Source organism: Artibeus jamaicensis, unplaced genomic scaffold, assembly GCF_021234435.1.
Source record: "Artibeus jamaicensis isolate MK-2021 breed Jamaican fruit bat unplaced genomic scaffold, CSHL_Jam_final scaffold_625, whole genome shotgun sequence".
Lineage (NCBI taxonomy): Eukaryota > Metazoa > Chordata > Mammalia > Chiroptera > Phyllostomidae > Artibeus > Artibeus jamaicensis.
The window spans coordinates 939,659-952,124 of record NW_026522051.1 but is presented as its reverse complement, the minus strand read 5'-3'; the positions used below and the strand labels follow the sequence as shown (position 1 = coordinate 952,124).

Genomic DNA, 12,466 nt, shown 5'->3' with positions numbered 1-12,466 from the left:
CATGGGTTCGAAGGGCACAGCATGGTGCCGGTCCTGTGGTAGGTGCTCCATCTTCATAAATGTTTGCTGTAAAGCATTCCTGTCATTTAAAAGGTTGTTTAAAACCCCAAATTCAACAGATCTTTATTGAATGCCTACGCTGTGTGAGGCACTACTTTTTTATCCATTTTTTTAGAGAGAGATTGATGGTGTTCCACTTATTTGTGTTCTTATTTGTTGATTCTTGTATGCACCCTGACCAGGGATCGAAACCACAACCTTGACCTGTTGGAACGGCGCTCTCAGCCACGGAGCCACCCAGCCAGGGCTGCCAGGCGCTGTTTTAAGAGCTAGAGAAGAAGGCGCACAAAGCGATCAGAGACACATGGCCTCCAGGAACTCACATTCTAACGGGGAGGTGGGCAAACCAGGAGTGTGCTAAGTGAGTTACATGGCGGGTGGCAGGAGGATCAGGACTGTGCACCCAGGAAAAGGGAGAGCAGGGAAGGGGACCTCAGGACTCTGAAGACAAGGGCCTGGAGATGACAGCGTTGACGGAGTCTCTCCTCCTTAGGTGGCATTTCCAATGGCAAAGTAAGTTACTGAGATTGGGAGAAACCGGTCTCAAACTAAGGACGGGTAGCTTCTGGAAGGTGAGAAGCGACATCTCTTAAGGAAGTGTTCAGCGCCCCCCCCCTTTTTTTTTAAAGAACAGCTCTTAAACTTCAGAAGCGGTGACATTACCCAATGTTCTTAACCATGAGGCTCAAAACGTATGAAGAGTTGGCCCCAGCCAGGCGGCTCAGCTGGTTGGAGCGTTGTCCGGATGTACCAGGTGGCAGGTTCGCTCCCCCGTCTGAGCACACACAAACGAGAAGGGACTAGTGAATGTGTGAATGGGCAGAACCACAAAGCAATGTTTCTCTTTCTCTTCCTTCCTTTCTCTCTCTCTAAAAAAAAAAAAAGGTGTATAAAACATATGAAAAGTTATGTACTCCCTCCCCTCTGAATGTATGAAAATAACGTCCATTTATCCTTCTCTTCCATGCCTGTATAATAAGCATTCATAATGGCCCCGTATTTCTTTCCTCTGGAGCATCTTCCTTCACTCCCCAGTGGGTTTTGCTGTAATCCAGACCATCGGCGCACTGATGTTGGATCTCTCATTATGTGACATTACTACTGTGTGTGTTTTCAGAAGAATGGTTCTGTTTTCCTTTGAGATTCCCTGGCCTGCAGGGAAGACATGTGGGGGTCTCCTGCCGGAGCCCAGGCACTGAAGTGGGCTCTTCAGTCTGTGGGCGGCGGACCGCCCCTTCTCTGGAGCTCATTTGGAAACTTCCTGTAAGTCAAACTCTGTCTTCTCATTTCCTAACCAGAGATAGTTGTTTTCCTGTATTTTAAAATTCGACGTCACCTCCATACTTCCATATACAAACACATCTATTATTCAGATTTTGGGGTTTTTGGATATTAAAATTGGATGCCATTAATGTGTGTACATGCGTTGTGCACAGATATGTGTGTACACACAGAAGCGTACGTTAGTGATTAAGTTAACTAGATCAAACTTTGTGTTGTTTGAAACAGTTGGGGAAGCCAGCAGGTTTTCCAGGTTCAAGTTCAAGTTCCTTGAACTTGAGTTAATGGAGGTGGGTGTGGGAGCGAACACAGTTCTGGGTCCGGTGGTGGCTCTGTGGTGTCTCTCGTGCCGAGCTGGGGCTGTGAGAAGGGTGTGCAGTGGTACAGTTGATGGAACTGGCTTTTCTAAAGTAATGTGGACACACTGTGCCTTTATCACCAAAATATGATGTCCAGATAGTAGCTCATCCCTTGTCATACATGCGTGTGTGGTTAGTGAGCCTGGGTGATTAGTGTGTTCGCCCTTACATCCAGGACATGATTGCTTTGTCTGAGTTGTGTGCACTGAAACTTCTAAAAAACGGCGAACAAACTAAAGGACGGTCTGTTTCCTCTTATTTTCTTCCGGCCCCCCGCTCTTTATCACTCCTTTTCTGAATCATTCTGTCTGTTTTGGTGGTTGGGATGCCACTTTGTGTGCAGGAAGCCCTCCCTGATAGCCCCAGCCACCTCCCTCTCCTCTCTCCTGTTTCATGTGGCCCCTGGGCTGTTCTGGGGGCTCGCCACACTCTGGGCGGCTTTGCCGATGTTCCCTCGAGGGTCTTCCTCTGCCATCAAACTGTGTTGACCAAATGGCATCTGTTGCGTGTGATCCAGAAAAACCCAAAAACATTCCCTGTGTCGTCATTGTTACTAAAGCACCATGCTTCTGGATGAAAGATCATTATGAAGATTTTGTAATGGTAGTTCCAAATAGGGATGCTTGAAGCTGTTTATTAGAGCAGTTTTGCTATTTGAGGCATTTTCTTTTATCTTTTCGAGAACTTTATTTAGAAGGTTAGTGGTGTTCCATGATTAGCTAAGTGATAGAAATATCCGTCTACTTTGGTGTATTGGAAATCGGAACATGGGTAATGCTTGCTTTCTGTTTTATGATTATGGGAGGTAAGGTCGGTTTTCCATCTCCAGACCCACGTTATTTTTCCCACTTCATGACTTTAATGATGCAAAAAAGAGTTTTGTGTGAAAGCGAATGTTGAAAGCCTAAATCACAGAACTTTGCTTTGCATCTGGAGGTCCTGAAACTGTAGAAGAGCATCAAAAGGACCATAATTTTAGCCGCCTGACCCTGACCTTATAACACAGGGAAGCTTCCCTTTAGGTATGCTGTGGAAGCACCACACGCAGAACACGCTGTGGCCAGTTAAAGCGTATGTTAATCCAAGGATTTCATGGCTATTAAATGTAGTTCTAAGCAGAATGAATCATTTCATAACGCAGACTGTTTTAAAGCAAAGAATTATAATTAACCTTTCATTTAGGTGTTTTGTAAATCTGCTTGCTTGTAAGTTGAATTTACCAACGGTGAAGACTTCGCTCATCTCGTTCTGTTTTCTACAATAAATCTGTTTTGCTGAACGTACTGCCAGGTGGTGAAATGGGGCTACCCCGAATTTCCCTTCAGCCTCCTTCCTGGTTCATCTTCTATGGAGGTGGCAATCACCAGTGAAATCGTTAAAAGACGTTGCTAAAAGCAAAAAGAAGCACTGAAGGAGACAGATAATCCATAAACTAAACACTCAAGCTCCTAAACAAAACAAAACTAAAGCAGGAACAGGGCTGTTCTGCCCGAGGGCATTACTGCAGTGGGGAGGAGGCCCGCCCCTGTCTGTCTCCACCGCCCGCTCCACCGCCTGCTCCACCGCCTGCTCCACCGCTTCATCGCTGGCCCAGTGGCCTGTTCTCATTAACCCCATTCCTTGACCTTTAGCTACTGCGCGGAAGAATTCAAAGTTGCAAGGAGTAAATCGCCTCATTCATGCCTGCGAGGTCCACGTCGTGGTTAAGTTTTAGGCGGGGTGTCTGATTCTGAACAGGCTGCAAGTGCGAGTGGGCGTCGTAGTGAGGCCGGGCGCTGGCTCGGCTGTATCGTTTCATTCATCTGCTTGGCGAGCTCCTCGCTTGCAGCCAGGACGGCGATTCTCAGTGGAGCCATTGTGACACATCCTGGTATCTTTGGCTGACTGTTGAGGCTTGGAGAGAATTTGAAGGACAAAGTAAAATTTTCATGTAAAAATACGCCACATAGAATTAGAAGAATGAAGGAGTGAGTCGGTACTACACAACTCCCACAAATAAGGATTACTGACAGTTGGTGGAAGCTCCAGTGAATATTTTTGTTTTGTACCAGGACTGGAAGAAAAAGGATGTGAGAATTTTTCTTCCTTGTAGTTCCTTGGTGATAGGGGATGTTGTTTCCTATTTGCAGCTTTCCTGATCTATTACAAATGGCTTTGCACAGAATGCACAATCAAGAAATTTAAATTTAAACTTGAAAATTAAAAATTCCCGTGCCATTTTCTTGGAAGCTGGGAAAAGCTGGTATCTGCTGGCACATTGCTGGCGGGCCTGTGGGAATTCGTGCGTGGAAAATGCTTCGTTTTGGGTGAAAAGGTCCCTCATTGTTACCCCAAGGAGATAAGACCACTGCAGTGATGGCTAGAGGTGCTTTGGTACTGCTGGGAGTGCTCACCAAGCAGATTTTACCTACCCTGTTGAGTGTGTTTTTGACCTTCAAGGTCAAGGTTTTTTTTCTTTTTCTTTTTTTTTAAATGAAAAAGACCATAAATACATGAAAAAGCAGAAATATGCTGAGGAAATTAACTACCTGATTAAATCCTCTGTCACTTGGGGAAATTATTAAACCATTCCAGCCTTGGTAGAAAAATCTCCTAAAATGTTAATGTGCGGCCTATATTTTATGTCTGTGTGTGTAGTTGTGCAATTAAGTAAGTGCATCTTGTGCTAATGCATTTAATTTTATCTGTAACATTCTTATAACTTAATCTGCTGCCCCCAGATCAGACTTTTGGCTTATCTCCTGGTTGGAACCATAACCCTGCCTGCACTTAGTCACTAACAGGCCTGCCAGGTGAAAGGCGCTACTTCAGTTGTTCAAAGAAGCAAGAATGGGAGGCAGTTGGAACGTCCTTTCTTTGCTACTGTCTTCAAATATCAAGTTACAATGAGTTGGAGTGAAAAATGACTTAATGTGTGAGAGGCTGTGTTTTTAAGATTTAAGGTTTATTTTTTTTTTTGTCGCCACTCACAGAAAGGCATGAAGAATTACACAACGCACTTCAATCAGCGTTGTCTCCTAAGAGGCTAGGCCATGTTAGATTCTCTGAATATTTGAAAGCTCGAGAGTGTTCAGGCAGCTGAATGTTTCCGTGTTGTTGTCTTAATACCGATTCACTCAGGGTTCAGTTACAGATCAGGGAAACCACTGTAGCTGTTTAAGCAGAAAAGAGAACAGACTTCCCATAAGGCAGCCATTTTGCACTAGCGAGCCTTGGTGGGTACGCTGGTGCACTGAGAGAATCTTTAAAACACACAGTCCTGACTGCTGAGTCAGGGGCACTGACCTCTTCTCCCTTAGATGCCGAATAAAAAGATGACAACAGCCAGCATAACAAGAGCCGTCCAATGTGAATGAATCAAAATCATACCTATTTTTTGTCAGATAGGCAAAAAATACATTTCTGGGTGTGCTGCAGAATTTTAGTAATTACTTTGTCTGTGCCATGTGGTGAAAAAGGTGGAAAATCTCTGCTGTGAGGGACTAGGCGCTTACCAGTCACTGGAAGGGCTGGAGCATTAGCCTGCAGGCTGGAGCCCGAGGACTGGCTGCCGGGGAAGTTGGGGGACAGACTCCGACCTCTGCTGCATTTAAGAAGTTGGGGACTCAGGAAGTCCGGATGCCAGGTGCTGAGGTCCCCATTTCAACCACAGCCAGGAGTCACGAAGCAATGGTCTTCTGGAACTTTCTGCCGTAGCTGCGATTCGGGATCAGACTGCTGTAGTGCTGTCAGCTTCACAGTTGGCTGCTGCCTGCTGGGTCTGTACCAGCGACAGGAGCACTGTGCCTGCTCCTCTGAGTTCCGCTCTCCTGGAAGGATGACTGACAGGGAAACCTAACTGCACAGAGAACGCTAGTGACAAGGGGCCTGGGCAGCACAGTTCTTAATTAGCATTCTAGTCTCGGAGTATAGGAAGGCAAGTCAGAGATGGGAGCAGAAATTAGCCAGTCACTGCGTCTACCATAGACGCTCCTGTTATTATTCCCCTTGATTGCTAGAAAATAACCTTAAATTTAGCATTTAACTGATTAAATGAAGGAAACGATTTTCAGATAGGGACCTTGTCTGTTACATGTAGGTCTCCATGTGGATTTTTAGAATAAAGTTTCTTGTTTTTATCATCTGAGTCTCCAGAAGAGCATCTAGCGATCAGTAATTACCCGGTCAGCTGTGCCAGGTGAAGTAGTTCAGGTATCTATGGTATTTATACTTTGAATCCCACATGTCTTTGCTTTAGAAGTTGGCTCTCTTGAAATTAGCCTTTTCCCACTGGTGATTAAGCAAGTGCATTTCACTGAGACTATTTTTTGGCGCATAGAGCATTAAGTAGAGCAAACAGCGTAGATAGCATCAGTTGAGTGAATAATGAATTCAGGAGTCTGCGAATGTTAAAACAGCATAGCCCAGAATGTTCTGTGAGGTGAATTTTCCTTTCTACGGCACATGCTGTCAGGACAGCTGGCCTAGCCCAAGGCCCAAAGGTCAGAGTAGGATAAAAGGGACAATGTGAAATGCACGTGCTGTGATCCTCCTTTTAGTCTGGATTTACTCTGCACAACTCTCAGGGAGAAAGCACATGGCTGTGTTGGCCCGAGTCAGCATGTCCTTGGGGGTCAAGGCCTCTGAAGGAACCTTGACATTGAAATAACCAGGAGCAGCTCTGGCCTTAGATGTCTGGACTGTGGATCACTGTCCTAAGCCTCAAATTTTAGAGACCTTACTCTGTCTTTCCCATGGCGTCATGGGGCAGGTCATCTGGGGGCACAGGGGTTTGCTGGGGGCACTGAGAAGTGCCCACCTAGAGGTCCCACCCTGTCTTCTTCTACATCATGTTCCAGGTAACTCAGACTCCAAAATTCTCTGCCTCAATGGCCTTGCATTGCATTTAGGACCCGTGGGGGCTGCTTTTCTCTTGAAGGCAGACAGCACCAGTTGTCCCTGGGCCCAAGGGAGGCCCAGAGGGGGTGGGTGGATCTTGGGCTTGGGTTGGGTTGTCTGTAACCCTGCTTTGGAGGCTCCTGAGGGGGCGGGATGAGCCAGCATCAGGCCTTAGGTCGGGGGCCGCTGAGCCTTGGGCTGCAGAGGTGGGGGTGGTCTGTGCGGGGATCTCAAGGGGCCCTTGACACTGGTGGGGTCTCCCTGAGCAAGAGCTGGATGGGTCTCACCTTGAATTCTGGGAGTTTTGCTAAAATCGAATGACTTCTGAAACATGACGAACTTCAAACTGATAAAATTGGTTGAACGTTTTCTAAAATTTGCTTTTTAGGGCAGTAAATGAATCTGGTTCTTCTTTTGTGCGATTATGAACAGGAATGTTGGTTCCTGTTAATACGTGGTGAAATTGTGAGCTTGTAACCTCTCCTTTAGGCACCTGTCAAGTCGTTAAGCTCCTTTTCTTTGATACGTGGTGAACGCCTTTATTTGCAGTCTAACTGATGAGTCTGTAGAACCGCACCGATAGCACTACAGTGAGCACCAATGGGACTTTAGTCAGTGTCTGTATATAAATCAGCTGGCAATTTAATGGGCATATAATGAGGCCTTTAAAATAGCTTTACGAAATGGAAAGCTTCAGGGCAAAGCAGGTATAAGAAACAGTCGCGGGGACTGGTGTTACTGTTGCTGAACACGTTTCAGTGATGCCTTTTTTGTCTCCTCTGTCTCCTTTACACCCCTCCCACCTCTTTTTTAGAGAATCCCCATGCTCAGTCCCTTACTGCCTGCAAAATTACCTTTGTCTTTGGTATTTTCATTGTGCTTTTAGGGATTTTGGAATGATGTGGGGTTCCTTCACACAAGAATTACAATCAAAGCTTACTGCTTTCTGGCTACGGCTTGAATTTAGAATAAGAAAGGGCAAACATAAAGTCTTTCATCTTTATAATCGGAGGATTAGGTTAAGAAGTCATTAGCAGTGAATATATGTCCATTCATTTCATTTGCAAGGCGTTTGATGAATGACCACACTGTAAGTGTTTCTTCAGAGTCACACAGCTCTCTTAAAGCGGAATTGTGTCTGCAGGTTGACACACAGAATTGTCATCATCTTCTCTGGTTTATATTTGAAAGAGCCACTATGCAGCCCCTTACTAGAAAGTGACTTCCCATTGGTCGTAGTGGAATTCTATTTTATTGTGATGTGATTTGATAACAACACGTTATCGTCGAATACAAGGTGCAGGGGAGGGAAGGTTTATCAGGCCTTGAGTTATGGGAGATGTTATTGCCGGGAGGAAAAAACCCAATGAACTTGGTGGTGGACAAGGGACTTCCTGGTTCCTGCTAGAGATCTAAAATTGATTGGATTCAGACCAGTAGACTTGGCTGTTATGCAGAAAATCACAAGATTTATAGAGATAGAAGGATTTTAGAAATCGTCTAATCCAATATCTTCTTTTAAAAAATTAAGGATATTGAGGTGACAGGGGTCTCGTCCAAGATCACTCTGTAGTAGAACCTCAGCACCATAGGTAGTCCTGAACTAGTGACCATTACTTCTAAATCCAGACAGTATCTATTTTTAATTAATAATTAGATAAATGTTCTGGAGGCAGTCTTTTAAAAATTGTTTACATGTAATGTTTAAAGGTTAACTATAGTTTTCACAGGTGCATAAACTATAAAGCCAGTTCTTAGGTTGTGTTTACATTGTTTGGTTTCTCTTTGTTATTGTCAGGGTATCAGTGCAGCAAAATCATCCCATTTTTTCCAAAACAAATCTCTCCCAATGATTTGTGGCACCTGTAAAAAATGGTAAGCCCTGTATTTATTTTTTGTTGTGTTTTATTTACTTTGTTAAAAGGCACATTTTTCATAAAGTTTCTGCTACGTTTCAGCATTTCTTTGATCATTTAGAAATATTTATGGAAAGTACGTATGGGCCCATGGGCCTGCAACCCGGCGGTGTTAGAAACCGTCTGGGGTTTGTGTCACTCACTGTTAACTTGCTGTAACCAAACTGTTATTTTAAAGCATCTCCTGATATGTCGTGTCCCCCATTTTGTTGCTTTCTTGATAGGGACACGTGGAACTTTTAGGAATAATGTAAAACAATCCTCACAATCTCATTGATTTGGGGCAGTCAAAAAAGATTGCGACTTTTTTATGAGCCCTGGAACCTATCTTGTATTTTAATACTTGTGTGGTCGAGAAGCTCTTGTTTACCTCTTACTTAAAGCTTTCTCTTTTTCTTCTTAGTCTTTATTTTTTTTTAAAAATTCTATTTCCTGTAGTTAAAACCACATGGTTATTATCATTCTGTCTTAAAAATTTAGAGGAGTTTTTGTTTTTTTGATGAGAAAAAGCATTTGCTTGGGAAAAAGGGAAAAATAGTGATGCTATATTTGCAATAGCATTTTGAAGCCAGTTCCCAGGGCTCCACACTGAAGAGATAGTAGAGCTGGGAATAAAACCAAAGTATGTGAAATTAGGAAAGGGGTCAGTAATGTCATTTCCCCAGAGAACAAACTTAGTTCCTATTGGAAACAATGAGAAGAGTTCTTCATATAGATTTTCAAACTGGCACAGAGGTAAGAACTAACAGTGATTGGGAACTTCTAGCATCTTGATGTGGGCTGGAAGTCTAATTCTGCCGAAGGAAGAGGAAAACAGGATAAGGGAAAGGGTCCTGAAATATTTAGGTTTCATTGCCGTTTGCTTGGCCCCACGACCTTGAGTAAATCGTTTACGTGTTTTCAGCCTCAGGATGCTAACACCTGGCCTCCCACCCTGCTGAGGTCACTGGGTGGAGCCAGGGGGAGGACGCTTGTGGATGTTTTTCAAAAACAGTGCTGTGCGGATGTGACCCAGCGTTTGGCCAGAGCATCTGATGCGCTGATCCCTTATCTTGTCTCTCTGAAGGTGGAAGAAGCAGGGGCAAGAATTGCAAAACTTTCTTTTAATGATGAACAAAGAACATATTGGTGATAGGGCCTTAAAGAGATTTCTGGGAAAAGGGGACCTTATTAGAGTTTATTATGTCAAGGCGAGGCAGATTTGGGTATCGTTCTTTTAAAAGTAGATTTTAATAAGTTTAGAGAAAAAGTAGATGTTTTAGAAAGAACTGTGACTCATGAAGATGGCTGATAACAAAAAAATCAATGCTGATGTTTACTTGTGAATGATGTAAACAGGAGGGAAAGGTTATGGCAGGTGGTTCGTCTGACACAGCCAGAGATGGAGAGAACTCCGAGCACAAAGTATCAGACACTCTACACTATACCAAGGGCAGGACATGCAACCAAGGAGGACATGAGGGTGGCGTTTATGTAAAACGGAGTCGGCGACTTCCCTGTGGTACAACTGACTTCAGAAGGTGCAGGTGACAGAACGTGCTCCGCAGTCCGCCTGGCGGCCCCCAGCCCCCTCCAACTCTCTGGGTGAGGTGTTCACAGGAAGCTGTGGCAGGACAGGGTCAGGGGGCCTGGACCTGGGACTTTGCTGGAGGGTTTGAAGAGGTCAGGGCCAATAAACACACAGGTAACAACTGGAGAAGGGGCCTTTTTTTTTTTAAGGAAAAAAAAAAACGCTCCTTCCGGAAGACAGATGAGGACAAGGCCACTGATTGGATGGGCCAGAGAGCCTCCTTGAGGCTGTTCTTCACTGGAAATAGATCAGCACAGAGGCCGCTGAACACTCACGACGGGTGGCAATAGAAGGTGAAGGATCTGGGGTCAGGCGTCTTTATTTCTAGTGTTACTACCTAACATACTCAGCGTAGCCTCGGGGCCTGTGGGGACGTCTGGATGTGCAGTAGTGTCCTGATCAGGGTTTGAGCCTCATTTTGTATTCCTCTGTAAACTACAGGGTCCGGCACAAATGATGCCCCCCTTTTTATTACAAAATCGTAAGCATGTACTTCTGTAACATAACAATATCACACTCAAGCACACCGTATTGACATTTTAGGTGAGATGTTCAAATTGCTATTCATCTCACGCAAGACATTCATGTGCCCTTCCAACCACACCCAAGCAGGCCTTCCTTCTGCTGGACCCTGTGCATAGGACTTAGCAGCTACAGTTTGCACATTTGTAACAATAATCAGTGCTGAGAAGTAGGATATAAGGAAAAATCAGGGAGAAAAGCCGCAAGTACCAGCCTCTGTTCTCCAAACCATCCCTAATCATTTGCAGTACGATCAGTGAATCAAACAATGATCTTCAGTACAGTTCTTCAGGTACCTATTCTAAGCAGTGTGGGATCCACCAATTGGAGGGCCAGAGGAAGTGAAAGGTCATTGAATGTTAAGGGTACTTGACAGCTTTCCTGGGGACCCCTTACCAAGCCTCTCCTGCAAAGCTGATGTGTAGTGCCTTAAAATGAGCTATTTATTGGGCCTCATTCTCTTTTACACTTCATGATCAAGGCCTGTACAGGGAGAATGGAGTGTGGGTAGCAGCTCGTTGTGTGAGGACATATTTAGGGCTTAGTTGGATAATGTACTGTTAAGAAGGACGCTAAAAATAATGTTCATAGTGGATCTGCTTTGCAGTTTCATTTTAAGATTTCGCTTTTTAGAACTATGTTCAGCCTTGTACGGAAGTACTTATTCCATGAATTTACATAGAAGTTACATTTCTGGCCAAGTAGAAACAAAATGACTACTTGTTTCCTTTTCCTAGAAAACTAACCTGTTTTCCTAGAGATAAAACATAACCCAGTTTGTTTATAATCAAGATGGTGACTCTTCTGCAGTAAACTTGGCTTTCCAACATACACTTAATGGAACATATTTGAAAGTTAGAACAGTGGCTTCCAGGTGCTCCCTAACCCTGTGGATTCAAAAGAAGTCATGAAAATTTAAATGTCAGTCGAATTAACTTACAAACGCCTTCCAATGGGGAGGAAGATCAGTAGGTCGGTCTTTTTAAAATGTTGAGACTTTGGCCAGCTAACTCTGAGAAGTACATTGTAGCCTGCATGTGTGTGCGTGTATGTGTGCGTGTGTACGTGTGGAGGGCAAAGGTGTGTATCCATCTGTATAGGAGGAAATCGTTTTAGTCTTGGTCATTAGACACCAATCAGAACAGCAAAAATAGTCACGCATCCTGAACTGAAGGTAAAATGATAGTGGACATAGTTTCTGAAAGCCTTTCTATGTGGCTATTGAAAAATCAGGTCTCAAAAATATATTGATGTCTGAAAATCTTCCCATATAACTGAGTTGATACGGGTTTGTAACCAGATTGTTCTGGGATGGCCAACAACAGCTCACCCAAGAGGGGAAGGATACCAAAGCGGAAAGGGCCCAAGGACCCAAATGTCGGATCTAAGAGCTTCCCACTGGGAAGGCTGGCGGTGGCTGAGGCCCATAACACAGGACTAGAGATGGGGCAGGAAGCATACATTTGGTACGCATCCTCAACGTATTTTCAAGGAAAAAATTTATTTCAGATTTACAGAAAAATTTCAAAGAAAGTAGAGAGAGTTTTGATACACTCTCAGACTTTCTTTGTTTATGGCGATATCCACAATTTAGGGGAGTGCTGGCCAGTTACTTGGTAGGATGACTCTTGATTGGGGCAGTCCAGCATTCCCCCAGCGGGTGGGTGTTTTCAGGTGAAAGACCACAGAGGGAAATTCTGGCTTTCCTCACACCACATTGAAGGCACATCCTCTCGCCATGGCTGACTGCTGTTGCTGTTGGCCGCTGTCTCTCGACTGAGGTCACGTTTGCTGCGTTTCTCCCTTGCCACGAGGTCCCCTCTGGAAGGAGGGCACTGGGTTCAACCTGCACTTGAGCAGTGGGAGTTAATGCTTCATTT

General features: G+C 44.4%; 1 protein-coding gene across 7 annotated transcripts in view; it reads left to right on the top strand.

The window, feature by feature from the left end:
* DNM3 (dynamin 3) overlaps window positions 1–12,466 on the top strand; it is a 374,683-nt gene that overhangs the window by 20,364 nt on the left and 341,853 nt on the right. The window lies entirely within an intron of this gene.